General features: G+C 44.3%; 1 pseudogene; it reads left to right on the top strand.

Moving 5' to 3' along the window:
- The first annotated feature begins 7,074 nt into the window (after nt 1–7,074).
- Nucleotides 7,075–9,926, top strand: LOC112895772 (annotated as a pseudogene).
- Nucleotides 9,927–15,442: the final 5,516 nt, after the last annotated feature.

Below are 15,442 nucleotides of genomic sequence, written 5' to 3'. Positions count from 1 at the left end.
CCACGTTCGGGTGTTTTCATAGCACTAGTAGCAGGTTGCCGTTGTACTCCCCTCTCACCCCTTTCTGAAGTCCGTCCTCTTCCAGCCGCCGAAGCAAATGAAGTTAGTGAGTAACAAGTTATCTGAGTAAAGAGTTGGCTAACTGAAGTTAGGCCCTCTACCCTCGTACCTCATCTCCCCTAGTGGGTCCGGTTGAACTAGTTTTAGGTCTGGTTGTGTCACACCTGGGCCCACGGGACTATGCACACGGTCTACATCTTACAGGATAAGGGGTCGGATATGGCCCATGCCCTACACTAGTTGTAACTACTCGTAGAATAGTAGAACTACTTATACAGTAGTAAAACTAGTCGGAGATAGTAGGAAACTACCCGAAAAGTACTCGGGTAGGACTCCTGGGCTCGTATCCGACTAGAAATTCCATGTAACCCTGTCACCCCAGACTATATAAGGGCGGACAGAGAACCCCTCCAAACAAGAAGATCACCCGATCACCACATAAGGCAATACAAACCACACAGGACATAGGGTATTACGCTCTCGGCGGCCCGAACCTGTCTAAACTTTGTGTTCCTTGCACCTTCGAGATCCTGATCTCAGCAACACTCACTACAAGAATTCCTTTAATCTATGACAGATTTCCAATGACGTTTATCGGAAACGTCACAATCGGAGTAACATCTATGACGATTTATGAATTTTGTCACAGATTTACAAATAGCCCATACAACCTTCTATTTAGGCCCAGTTTTTATGACAAATTCTAAAAATCATCACAGATTGCTAGTAAGGAAACGTCCCCTCCCGCTGGCCCCTGGTCCCCCCACCCCCCCCCCCCCCGCGCCGCCCCGCCTCCCCTGCTCCCCCCGCGTTTTGCCACCCCCTGCTCCCCCCACCCCGCGCCACCCCCTGCTCCCTCCCACGCGCCGCCCCCTGCTCCCCCACCCCCCGCGCCGCCGGCCCCTGCCCCTACTCCCCCACCCCCGCGCCGCCCCGCCGCCCCCTGCTCCACCCCCCCCCGCGCCGCCCCGCCGCCCCCTGCTCTCCCCACCCCGCGCGCCGCCGCCCCCTGCTCCCCCCCTCCGAGCCGCCCCCTGCTCCCCACCTCCGCCTCCGCCGACAACTGCGACTCTGCTCGCCGGTGGAGGAAGGTGATTAAGTCGCCGTTGCCCCCTTCCCCCCATTGGTAAGCCGCACCGCGGCCGTCATCGAGTACCGGCCACCAGTGGCGATGCTTCTGCTGCCAATGGCCACGCTTCTGCTGCCGGTGGCCACGGTGCTGCAATTTGGCCCTACTAGTGCTCCTGTTCTCCACGCTGCTGCTGCCATCCATAGCATATATCCGCGGCCACGCTGCAGCGCCGCATAGCGCGGTCGGCTGCACTACCAGTGCTCCTATCCCCCACGCAAAGGCACACCTTCTTCCCTACCTCAGCATCGGTGAACAGCCCCAAGGTACGTTTCTGTAGCATATTAGATTCAGTTTTTATCTACAGGCAAAATGTTGATTTGAGGTACTCTGCAATGTTTCATCAGATGAATAGAAGTTGGGTGCATGCTAGGCTATTTTCCCGTGAATTCATCAATGGTGTCAAAGAATTTATGAACTTTGTTCACGGAAAATTTGGTGAGGATGAACAAATTTTGTGCCCATGTAGTAGATGCCTTAATCAGAAGTACCTGCATCAAGTTCTTGTGGAGAGGCATATATTGATGAACGGCATGGAAGCTACATATACTCGATGGATTCATCACGGAGAGAACTGCAATGCATATGTTGGTGAGCATCATGTCGATGTGCATGACCCTGCTGATAGTTGGATACATGGGGCAGGTGTGACCGAGGATGACAGTTATGGTTCATTACATGGGTTAGGTGTGACTGAGGATGACAACTACGATGATGGTCATTTGAATGGGTTATTACAGGACCTGCACACCGCGGAGGAAGAAGGGGAACAAGATGGTGAAAATCAAGATAGAACTGGTGACAACGAGTCATTTTACAAAATAGTGATTGAAGAGGCAAAACGTCAGCTCTATCCAGGTTGTACCAAATATTCAAGGTTGTCCTTTGTGGTAAAGCTTCTTCATATGAAGTCATTATATAAGATACCCAATTCTGCATTTTCTGCAATATTAAAGCTATTAGCTGATGCTTTCCCAGAGTGCAATACACTTCCAAAATCATATTATGAAGCGAAGAGTCTTCTAAAGGAATTAGGTCTTGGATATGAATCAATACATGTGTGCTACAATAATTGCGTGCTCTTCAGTAAGAAATATGCCAACCTTGACAATTGCCCTATTTGTGGTCAGTCAAGATGGGCTGATGCCGAAAGAAAGAAGATTCCTATGAAAGTGTTATGACATTTTCCGTTGGTACCTAGGCTACAGAGGATGTTTGTGAACAAAGAAGCAGCACAAGAAGCAAAATGGCACAAGCTAAAGCGAGATTCCAGTGAGAAGGAAATGAGCCACCCAGCTGATGGTGAGGCATGGCAAGATTTTGACAGAGTATATCCAGATTTTGCAGAAGATGCTAGAAACCTCAGACTTGGCCTAGCTACTGAAGGGTTTAATCCCTTTTCAAAAAAAAAACACTAAATACAGCATGTGGCCCGTATTTGTTGTCCCATACAACCTACCACCTTGGGCATGCATGGATGAGTCAAATTTCATGATGGCTTTGCTAATACCTGGTCGTGCATCACCTGGAAAGGACTTCGATGTATTTATAGAGCCCCTTATAGAAGATTTACTTCAGCTTTGGACAGGTGTGCGTACATACGATGCTCTAAGTGGGAAAAATTTTAACCTTCGTGCAGCAGTTTTATGGTGTATCCATGATTACCCAGCTTTGAGTACTCTTTCAGGGCGTACAACAAAAGGATATTTTGCATGTATTCATTGTGACAAGCACCCTCTTTCATACAGCCTTAGAAGCAAAATTGGGTATTTCGGATATTTTCGCTTCCTTCCAATGGGACATCGTTTGCGGCGAAATAATGAATTTGCTGGTCTTCATGATAGCAATGATCCTCCAGGTAAATTCTCTACAGAAGAGTTGATGGCTGAGCTAGAAAGAGTTAAACATGTCAGACCTGGGAAGCAACAAGGAAGTGGGAAACGGAAGCGTTCTAATTTGGACACAGATCATGTGCTGATTTGGAGTCGGATGGTTAGTTTATGGAAGTTACCATATTGGAAGAATTTGAAGTTGAGACATAATCTTGATGTCATGCACATTGAAAAAAACATATGTGAGAACCTGATTGGAACAATTCTCAATATAATAGGGAAGACAAAGGACACGGTGAAAGCTAGACTTGATTTGAAAGATTTGCGAATCAGAAAGGAGCTACAAATCAAAGAGGATGGAGATTCATGTGAGATGCCTCATGCCCGATATACATTGTCCATAGCACAAAAGAAGGCCTTTTGTGAATTTTTACGAGAGGTAAAGTTTCCGGATGGATTTGCCTCCAACATATCAAGATGTTTAAATAGTGAGGGAACCAAGATACAAGGTCTTAAAACTCATGATTGTCACATTCTTTTGCAATGAATATTTCCCGCTGCCATGCGAGGATTTTTTGGACCAGGATATTTATGAAGCACTAGCAGAGTTAGGGAAGTTTTTCAGGGAATTGTGCAGTAGAACTCTTAACAAGGATGTGTTGGCTGAAATGAAGAAAGAAATTCCAATAATTTTGGTGAAGCTTGAAAAAATCTTTCCTCCGGCTTTCTTTGATGTGATGGTGCACCTAGCTGTACATTTACCTGATGACGCATTGTTGCGAGGTCCTGTGCAATATGGTTGGATGTACCCGATTGAAAGGAGGTTGTATACTTTGAAGCGCTATGTGAGGAATAGGGCACGCCCAGAAGGCTCAATTGCTGAGGCATATATTGCAGATGAATGTTTGACATTTTGCTCTAGATATATGGATGATGTCGAAACAAGATTTAACCAGGCACCAAGAAATAAAGGTTTTTCTAATGAAGAAGCCTACAATGCTGATGTTTTTGGTCATGGAGTTCATTTTACTTCTACACCTGAACTTGTATACGATGATAATGGCTTTGATCAAATGGTGTGGTATGTTCTGAACAATTGTACCCAAGTTGACAAATATGTTAGGTATGTTCAAATTACTATCTTTATTGTTCTGATTAGCTAGATTTGCATTGAAGCTATATTTATTTTCATCTTGCAGCATGTTCAGAGATGAATTAGAGAGAGAAGGAGTACCTAACATTCATAGAATGCTGCAGCAAGGATTTCAGATTTGGTTCAGGAACCATGTGAGTTTTAATTCACATATTTTTTTCCATCTATTTTGTTAGGCTATAGAATCTGATGTATGTGTGACTGTGTGTTGCATGTCGTAGGTTCTAAGGTTACGGAATTCAGATCAAGAAGTGGTTGACGATGATCTATTTTCTTTGGCATGTGGTCCTGATTTCAGAGTTAGAAAATACTCCTCATGCGTAGTGAATGGTGTGCGGTTTAACATTGTTCACCGTGACAAGCATCGAAAGACACAAAATAGCGGAGTAATGGCACAAGGTACACATAACGATCAGATCATTGACTATTTTGGAACCTTGAAAGTGATAATTCAGTTAGAGTATGGCTCTGATAAGCGGTCAGTAGTTTTGTTTAAATGTGACTGGTTTAAATTGGATGGGAAGAGGACTGAACTTAAAGATGATGGCTTTTTTAAAAGCATCAATTTTGGAAGTCTATGGTACAAGAACGATTCTTTTATTTTAGCCACTCAAGCAAGGAAGGTCTTCTATTTGCCCGACACAAGATTGGGTAAAAACTGGCATGTTGTCCAGACATTTGAGCATAGACATCTTTACAACGTTAGCAAAACTGAAGTAGTTCAATGTGCTGCTCCTGCATATCAAGAAGATGGGTGTTGTGAAGAGGAGGGCCGGCGACAAACAGTTTCTGACATTGTACATGACAAGCCTTTAAATAGAGATGATGAGCAAGGCCTTATTTTTGAAGCCTCCAAAATTGCAAAATTGATAAAAGGAAAAGACCAAGAAGTGCATGAGAGTGATGGTGAAGAAGATGACACAATTATGGAGTATTGCAGTGAAGATGAAGGTGCCAGAAACGAGGTTGACAGTGATGATGAATGAGATGGCCTAGCTGGTATTTTCTGTTGTTGCTGTTTTGCTTGTGCTTATGGCTCCTATTCATTGTCATTTTTGTTCTTTCCTTCTCAAATAGCGGTGATGAAAAAGCTGAAGTTGTAATGAAAAAAGGAGAAAAGTGCTGCAGAGTGTTGGTACCGGCTATGTGTTGAACTAGGAGAACCTGTTGTATCTTGTTTTATTCAGTTTTGTGCTCTCTACTTCAAATTGGTTTTGTGTGGCGTGGCTGCTTTTATGTGGTTGGGCAAACAAACAGGCCCATTTTGTATTTGTAATTTGTCCACTTGGCAACTATACTGTTGTTTAACTCAACTGGCTTCATCACTAAATGAACGTACTTCATATTGTTTGTAGGAATTTAAATTATTTTTCAAGGTACTTCATATTGTTTTATGACTAATATATCCAAAATGTCTTAGAAAATTTTGGATATTGGAACGGATCAAAATGCATCATGGTAACACCCATAAAAATGTTACAATAACAAAATTAAATTAGTAAATAGTGTATCACTTGACATGCTTATTAGTGCCCAACTAGTACCACATCACCATTCTCTCTTCCTCGCTTCAAATAAGTTATTTGTTAACATTACTTTTTTGGCGTTCAACTTAATCATTACCTTTCTCCCATGAGATTGTTCGCCAAAAATTTATTTGTAATTTGTTAGGCAATTCCATAGTTTATAGGAATTTAAATGATTTTCAAGGTACTTGATTTTGTTTTATGATTAATAATATCCAAAACGTCTTTTTAAGTTTTGGATTTTGGGAGGGGGTCAAAATGCATCATGGTAACATCCCTAAATGACATTTTAGCTATATAATATTATTTTAGTGTAAATGATATCTAAAACTTGAGAAAATCTTTCCTCCGGCTTTCGTTGATTTTACCGTGCAATTAGATATTAGGTACATTGCATATAATAATTTGAATATTTTTACATACCCATAATTATTTATGGTTTGGTTAACTATCCTTTCCGTCTGGAATGTTCCAAAACAAGCGGACGCGGGAGCCTTCGCGCTTCTTTTCCAATTTTCGGGCATGTGGGCACGCTAAAATTTCCTCCGCCCGTATGGCCGCCAAAACTCGCGCCCTTTCATCCCAAATCATTTTCCTCCTGCCAAAAAAACGGACACAGGCTACCTCCTGCGTCTCTCCACGCAGACCGCGTCGGCTCCTCCCTCTCGTCCAGATCTACGCCGCCCTCCTCTCACCCACCGGCCTCCTCCCTCCTCCCTCCTCTCACCCTGGGCTCGACGCCTCCTCCCTCCTCTCACCCGCCGGCCTCCTCCCTCCTCCCTCCTCTCACCCTGGGCTCAACGCCTCCTCCCTCCTCCCTCCTCTCACCGATGGGCCTCCATTTGCGCCAGCACCACTCCGCGGCCGAACCATAGACGAGGTCGGCGGCGATCACGGGCTCGGCGACGCGCACAGCCTCGGCAACGCACACGGGGAATTGGCGCGCACCTAGGTCAGGCACCCTCTCCACCACCCGTCTGCATCTTATCTGTTTGATAGCAACATCTTTTCTGTTTGAGAACAAGTAGCATCTTCAGACATCTAATCGTCCACATATTTTTTTTGGATAAGATAGAAAATCAAAATCCCAGTAGAATGTTCTCTTACCTTGCAGTGTGATTATCTCCCAATATGCAAGCTCGCTAGAAGTTATTACTGATATCACTGTGGGACCTTCTGTGTTCATCAAAATTAGTCATTTAACAGAGAAAAGATAATCCTACTTGCTATTCTTATTATTATCATGATCTGTGCACCCTTTTTACAATTCTTATTATTCAGCACTTGTCATCTTGTAAGCCTTATTATCAGGTTGCTTCATTTTTCTAGTAAGAAAGTCCAGCGGTAACTCGGGGCTAGCCACACTGCTACAAGATGCCTCCTGGGCGTTTGAAGGTTGGAACAAAAACAACAGAAGGACCTCACCAAGCAGGTGCAGTCCTCAACTTATCTACTCCAACATATTTCATGTTCTTGTGAATATTTCGCATAAGTACTAAAGTACTGCTGTGTAAGTATTGATATGTTATTCATGTTTTCTCTCATGCTAGGAAAAAAATTACATCCATATGAATTGCAGCGCCTTAAACAAGTTACGAGCAACCGTGCGAGGCTGAAAGAACTTGGAATTCCTGATACATACAATGAACTTGTGAACGCAAATTCCATTCTTAATAACAAGAAGAAGCCAACTTTTAGAAATAGTGAAGATTCAGAATCTAAGTATCTCCCTAGTGAAGAAGATTTGGTTGATGATGACAGTGTTAAGGTGCAGATTCCTCCATCTATTAACATGATGTTTGCTTGTTAAATGTATCTGCCACTTTATTAATTCACCCATGCTTTCATTTCTATCAGGGCTCGAAGGGTAGTAACATGAGGACTACAAACATGCGTAGTGCTGAAATCATGCAGCGCTCTAAGAGAGTTTTTGCAGAGCAAGAATCTATTAGAATTACAAGGTCAAAGAAAACCACTTCCCAACCTGATGCAACTCTTTCACCAACTGATATCCATGTGCCATCTCCAACTCTATCTCGTGTCAACCAAGCCTCAGAAGTGTTTGGCAACATTGATGGCCACACCCAAGCTATAGTTGAAGGCTAGTTCAGCTATTATGCTTCTTTCTATCTTTCTATTGTTGTTAATTGCATGATGACTGCACTCTTACGAACTGCATTTTTTTTCCAGCTGATGTTCCTGCTCAGTTTGTTGAGAACACCGACATTGCTAATAGAGGTCATGCCACTGCTCAGCCTGATGGGCACAACCTGATGGGAAATCAAGGTGATGATTTCTAACTATCGTTCTATTACCCTTCATTGAATGATGCATGCAATCTTATGTCTGTCGTTTTTTAGATATTGAGAGCACCCAAGTTGATGACAGCATGGCCAATCGAGGTGAAGCTATTACTAGCCTAGCGTAGATGTACAACTAGGTGAAAATGATCGATGGGAAAGGGGAGTAAATATGGGACATGGTCTCTATAGGATGAACCGAGCTATGCATGGAAAACTACCAGTTGTCATTCCTGAGGGGAGGACAAGGCCTGTGGCACCTCTTGCTGCTGCTAAGTTTGCAACTGAATGCAACATTGCAGTCAGGAACCATGTGCCGGTGTACAAGCATTGGAAGGATTACAAGGACCAGGCTAGCCTCTTTAACCTATTTACGGATAAACTTAGTGTAAGTGCATTATCCTGATCTTCCCTTCCCGTAAACTCGGACTTTCCAACACTATGCTTACTAGCTTTCATTGTTTGCTTGCATGATTCTGAACTTTACGTACATGTTTACCCCTGTTTTAATAATGTATCATGATTCTGAATTTTACCTACATATTTACCCCTGCTTTTATGTAGGCAAAGTTTGATATCAACACAAATGATGAACCAGTCAAAAAGGCTTGTTCCCAAATGATGAAAATTGCAGTTCGGCAACAACGATACAAACTTAAGAAAAAATACTTTGATCCTTTTCCACTTCATTTGGTGACAAAAACGTCGCCAATCAGATCGATGACAGATAAACAGTGGAATGACCTTGTGGAATATTGGAAGAGCCCAAAAAAGATGGTACGTTTCTTCCTAATATCTGAACTCTTGCCTCATACATAGTTTGACACTTACCTTACATGTATTTTCTAATTGATGTAGGAGATATCTCAAAAGAACAAAGACAACCGCTCCAAAGTTAAATTTCATCAAACAACTGGATCTCGTAGCTATATGGTTCATGTAGAAAATTTGGTAAGCTACACTTATCAACTTGCACCCTTATGATTGATCAAAGAGAGTAGTACTAGAATATTGTAATAAAGTCAACTAGCTGATGCCTATTGTCTACACAAAGGTTGGACAGTTTGGAAGAATAATTGCCTAGTCATGAGAAACACATGATTTTTCATTTCCTTCACTTGTTATCAACTATTTCTTGCTGCACGTATATGGTACCGATCAGCTGCACTTATTGTTGCTGCAGCTGCGGCTGTGCATAGCTCAAGTGACTTGGTAGGGCTGCAGCCACAGCGGCAACAACAGCCACAGCAATCTCTTCCAATCGTGTCTTATGTCAACAGAAGTTATTTCTTTCTTGTTGCTGCATCTTTTATACTATCAAGTGGTGATCATTTAAGTAATAATATTGCTAACTGTTGTTTCTAGGAAGATAAGGACAACAGTCAAAAGTTTGATGCATTAGATTTGTTTAAAGAGTGTCACTACAGCAGAAAGAAGAAATGCTACACACCTAACGTGCAGCAAGCTATAGTAAGACATCTTCATTTAAAAAATGATCTTTTTAATGTTTATTTCCAGGTCTCTTATTATCAGTAACCATTGCTGTTTCTTATATGCTAGACTCAGATGGAAAACAAGTGCTCTACACTAGCAGAAGGTGAAGAATCTATGTCTGTTACAGAAGTTGTAGCTAATGTGCTTGCTGAAAATACAAAGAAGAATGTGTTCCTTCAAAATGTGGGGATACAAAATGTTGGTTGTAGGTCCAATTTAAGAAATATTGAAGCACAACTAGAAGTGGAGAAGAGGGCAAATAGTGATCTTAGATCTGTTGTTACTGCTCAGCGTGAACAATTGGATGTGCTGTTGAAGCAAATGCAAGAAACCGAAGAATCTAGGATCAGGGAGCAAGAGGAGGTGAAGAAGAGGCAAGCTGAGATGGAAGCAAAGCTTCAACTTCTGCTGAGTCAGGTTCATCCAAGTTAGGAGAATGAAATGATATTTGTGTTGACCTCTCTTTTGTTGCTAAGTCTTATTCATACAAGTTGATCGGGATAGTATGTGTCAAGTTGACACTTTTGTTGCAACAACTCTCTTTTATGGATCATAGATTGTAATCTTTTGCTTTTGTGTTCGAGTGTTAATGTGTTAACTTGAGTGTATGTGATGTGCTAGTCAGATTGTAATATTTTGCTATTTATGTGTTGGAATGTCAACGTGACAGCTTGAGAGTGTATGTGATGTGTTAGTTGAATATTTGAATTTAAATATTAACATTTTGTCATATATTTGTTATGTATTGTATGTGCTTTCATTGTGCAGAAATAAAAGTATTGAAAATTATATATTGGGCTGTAATAGTAAATGGGCTAGATATCAAATGGGTGACAAGTGGACTAAATTTTAAACTGGGCTGAAATATACGCCTCTATAAAATAAATGGGCTTGTTTTCGTGATGAATTTTATCCTATGTGACGACAATTTGTGACGGTATTTTTCGTCACTAACTACGGGCTTGGACTAGGTTGAGTGGGCTCTGGGCCATTCTGTGATAGATATAAAACGTCATTGATTATCATAATCCGTGACGATTATACTAAAACATCACGAATTACAACCTGTGACCCCCAATACATGACGTTATAGAAATCCATCACAATTATGGCTTTGTGACGTTTTTTTTACTAATTCATGACAGAATTTGTCCGTCATAGATTGAAGGAATTCCAGTAGTGACTCTACCTACAAACTCACCACCTCGGGGGTATCCCTCGGTAGGTGTGGCGGTAAAACGCCGATAGCTGGCGCGCCAGGTAGGGGGTGTTCATTGAGCATCCATCGGAGAACTCGATGGCATCTTTCCGCTTCACTAGCACCATGCTCGATGAGGGCACAACTTTCATATTTGGCTCTTGGATCTACGTTGCCAACGGCTCGGGTGGCTTCAAGAATCACCTAGCTGACTCTAGGAAGCCGGAGGCCTTTTCAGCAACTCGGCACAGCAACCTCAACGAGTTCATCGACATCCTCGATGAGCTGGTGCTCCCCGATCTCACTGGGGAGATCGAGATGATGTCCTTTTTCAATGCAACGTCAACTCGCGCTACACCAGGACTACTCAGATCGGATTCAAGTCCCTCTCCGACTTGGAGGAGGACTTAGATCGTTTGCTCAAGCTCGAGGACGCGGGAGCCACCGCCTGTCGGGGCCCCCCCATTTTCGACAACTACTCAGACTCAAATGAAGAGTACTCGTTAACTACAAGTTGGAGCCTGGGAGGACTTAGGGATAAGGGAGCCACCGCTTGTCGGGAGGCCCCTATTCTCGACAACCACTCGGAGTTAGATGATATCCCGAATCCTTTTCGGGTAATCACCTGGGTTTAACCATAACGTCTACGCCGCAAGGTCATTTCGCGTACAGGAAGGGACTAGAGCCCTCTGAGTTACTCGAATACGACTCCCTCCTTGTGGCAGAATCCACCCTTCGGTGTATCAACACCTCGGAGCCGGAAGATTTCGACTACTCCGCTCAACTCTAGCTCACGTCACAACATCGACGCACTGCAGCGATGACCTTTACTACTCGACTCGCGTCGTAGCTACAACTACTTCGACAAATCGGCATCGCCAACGACTACTTCAACTACTCGTCTCGACTACAAACTAGTTTGGGATGAGTCTTAAACTACTTGGTGACTAGCTCCGCATGGTTAACAACTAGTCAAAATCAGCTCCGACTAGTCGGCTTTGTCGACAAATCGCCTATGAATCAAAGCTATGCTTTGCCGCCTACTTTTTGTGCAACGCACACTCCCTTCATCGGCAAACTTGAAACCCCCAAACCATGTCCAGTTTGGTCTGAGGTGGTTCAACCCAGGACCTCCTCCGCATTGGAAGAGGATTTGGATCATCTACTACCACTCGGAGAAGGAGAAGCCACCGCGCGTCGGGGGGCTATTGTTTCCGACAACTACTCGGATTTAGCTGTTCACATGACCCGGGGTCTGGTAAGGGGATCAGATGGGTCAGGCAGGTTTGAGCATCGGAAGGGCATGAAACCCTCCTAGTTTCTCAAATCAAGTCCATCACGATCCATTACCACACCCGGCGAACCCCCTTTTCAAGAAGGCAGACCCCTTCCTCCCTCCTTCCGACGATGAAGACAAGGGCCAGGTGGTGCGGAGTGCCAAACGCTTCGCGCCCAATCAAGAAGTGTTCATTATTCACGCCGATGAGGACTCTGAAGGCCTAGAGCAGGTCCAGCTAGACGAGTACGACAACTACTTCCTTGATCCACTCGATGAAGACGTGGACGCAATAATAGGTATTAATTCCCAAACAACATCAAGGTAGAAGATGTAGATGACATCCAGAAGGAACGTCGTAGGCTCATCAATGCGAAGCACGCCCAACGAAGCCACCACGCAATCAAGACGAACCAGCCGAGGAGCGGCAACCTCTACGACTCCTCCACAGGCGACCACCGCACTGTCATCAACGCTGGCCTGGACGTCTGCAATGTCATCATTGCCCGGTAGTAGGAGTGTGAAGAAGTGGAAGCCTACAGCCCTATCCACTGTCAACTCCCTCTCGACTACCTGGAGACAACTCGGAAGCGCAAGCCAAAAGCTGGAGGACAATCCACCCGTAGAAAGAAGACTCTCAGTTCGAAGGAACAATTCGAGGAAGAACTCCACAGGCAATGCCTGTGGCACCAGAAGAGCAAGCATTCCTCGTTTGAATGTCAAACCCTTCGGAGGGCCCTAGGAGCTCTGCCAAAACTACGAAGAAAGGCGACGGGACTACCGAATAATGACTTATTCATAAACTAAGTACCCGATTCAAGGAGGTTTTCTACGGGTCTTTTAGGTGATTCGTTTGTTTAAACCATTCTTTTGGGACTATATCTCAAAACAAGAGGTTCTGTACACCTAAAAGCACCCCTTTTTACCATTTAGTCAGGGTTGCCATTTATGTTCATTATTCGAGTCAATCATGATTTCCTCGCTATACTACTCTGAGATGTTTTTGCAGCCGATCTCTTGTCACCTATTCCTCTTGTCATGAGCCTTTTTTACCAACGCTTGGGGGCTAAGGATAGGGCTAGTGAGGATGGTCTATGGAAAGAAGATAGTGACTTAGTTTCTTCAAGGCTAAACTCAGGAACCTTGTCACAGCCGAGACATGTGACTGCCAAAAGTGGTCGCCTCATTTGGCAATGACTAGTGGAACCCGTTAATTAGCCAAATAAAGCACCTACGTGATTATCTATCAAATACTACCAGTAATCCTCAGATTACTAGTTCCCGACTAGTTTTCTATGTTACTAAAGGGGCCTTGCTCCCAAACTTCCAGTAACACTTTGTTTACAAGTTTTCGACTAGTATTACGTGTAGTTTACTGAAGGGGCCTTGCTCTCGTACAACCTCGCCAACGGTCTCGGCGGAAATCAATTTTTCCGACCAGACGCAGCCTGAAGCACCCGTACCACCATGGATGTCAACTGTGCACTCGACGACTTGATCGACAACCTGGAACCCCTCGAACCAAGTCTGCCTTGGTCTGAGGTTCTATACCACAAGTTCTTCCTTCAATCGGAGGAGGATTGGGATCGTCTACCACAAGTCGGAGGAGGATTTGGATCGTCTACCACAAGTCAGAGGAGGATTGGGATCATCTACCACAAGTCAGAGGAGGATTTGTGGGATCATCTACCACAAGTCGGAGGAGGATTTGGATCATCTACCACAAGTCGGAGGAGGATTTGGATCGTCTACCACAAGTCAGAGGAGGATTTGGATTGTCTACCACAAGTCGGAGGAGGACTAGCCACCTTCCATCGAAAGGCTCCCGTCTCTGCTGACTACTCGAACTTCATCAACCATGCACTACCCTTATCAAACGGCCACCAGGGCCTGAGGGCGCCTCCAACTTGGTCAGGCTGGCCCAGGTATCAGAAGGGCTTGGAGTCCTCCAAGCTACCCGACTCAGCCCACCTTTCTGCACTTCAAACTTGGGAGGGCGGGCCCAGCCATCAGAAGGGCACAGAGTCCTCCAACCTACCCGACCTCAGCCCACTTTTCCGCACCATCAACCTGACAACATGTCGGGCATAGGACCGTTCCTCCAACGAAGAAGAGGGGTGGATCGCCAAAAGCTCCTCGCCGGATCGCGCGATCTTTTTGGTTTTCATTGAAGAAATCCCATTCACAGAGGTGGACGCATCGGATCGCGTCCAACTCGACAACTACAGCACCTTTGTGAGGGCACTCGGCGACCCGCCGACAACTACTTCGACTATAAAACTACTCGGGAGCGGGACTCACTCTATCAGTGACTAGATGGAATTGATTCCGACTAGTTGGTTCTCATCAACAAACAGTCGCGGCTCCATCGATGAGCGATATGGCTTCGACAGCAATCACCCACGAATCAAGATTGATAGCTATCCACGCTCGTCTAGTTTCTACGGGGCTGGAAACAACATGGCGGCTGCCCATGTGAAGACTGAGACCCTATTGAAAAAGGTATTGCAGAGATCTTTAGGGAACTTATTTAACCATTGTTTTGAGTTTTATCTCAAAACAAGGAGGGTTTTCCCAAAGAATTTGTTCAACCACTCGGTCAGGGAATCAAGGAATTTACTCAAGATAGGGCTTTTGTCTGTTCATCCATATTTCAGCGCCATCTTGGCCCACCCAAGGAATTCCTTCGGGCTAGCCGGGTCATCTTCACACGACGACCACTTTTGCAACTACGCATGTGAAGGATTGCGTTGTCACTTCCTTCGGGCCAACCGTGTTGTTTTCGCCTGGCAACATGTGAATTCTCATGGCCCACCTAAGGAATCATCTTCAGTAGGCGACTGGAGATCAATACTTCCAGTACAACTCCATTTCTTGGTTCACGACGGGTATTACATGCAAGTTTACTAAAGGGGCCTCACTCACATACTACCGGTAACGCTCAGAATACTAGTTTCCGACTAGTACTCTATGTTACTGAAGGGGCCTTGCTCCCATACTTCCAATAACGCCCAGGTTATTAGTTTTCGACAAGTATTCTATGTTACTGAAGGGGTCTCACTCCAGTATTAAGTGCAAGTTTACTAAAGGGGTCTCACTCCCGTACTCCCAGTACTACTCCATTCTACTGGTTCATGACTGGTACTATGTGCAAGTTTACTGAAGGGGCTTCGCTCCTATACTTCCAGTAATGCTCAGATTACTAGTTTCCTACTAGTATTCTATGTTACTGAAGGGGTCTTGCTCCTATACTTCCAGTACAACTCCGTTTGCTGATTCACGACTGGTATTACGTGGAAGTTTACTGAAAGGGCCTCACTCCCATACTTCTAGGAACACTTAGATTACTAATTTGCGACTAGTATTCTATGTTACTAAAGGGGCCTTGCTCCCGTACTCCCAGTACTACTCCATTCTACTGGTTTACGATTGATACTACGTGCAAGTTTACTGAACGGGCTTCAGTCCTATAAT

The sequence above is a fragment of the Panicum hallii genome, chromosome 1 (genome assembly GCF_002211085.1).
Source record: "Panicum hallii strain FIL2 chromosome 1, PHallii_v3.1, whole genome shotgun sequence".
NCBI classification, from domain to species: domain Eukaryota; kingdom Viridiplantae; phylum Streptophyta; class Magnoliopsida; order Poales; family Poaceae; genus Panicum; species Panicum hallii.
The sequence above is the reverse complement of the archived record's forward strand: the minus strand, read 5'-3'. Positions and strand labels throughout refer to the sequence as shown.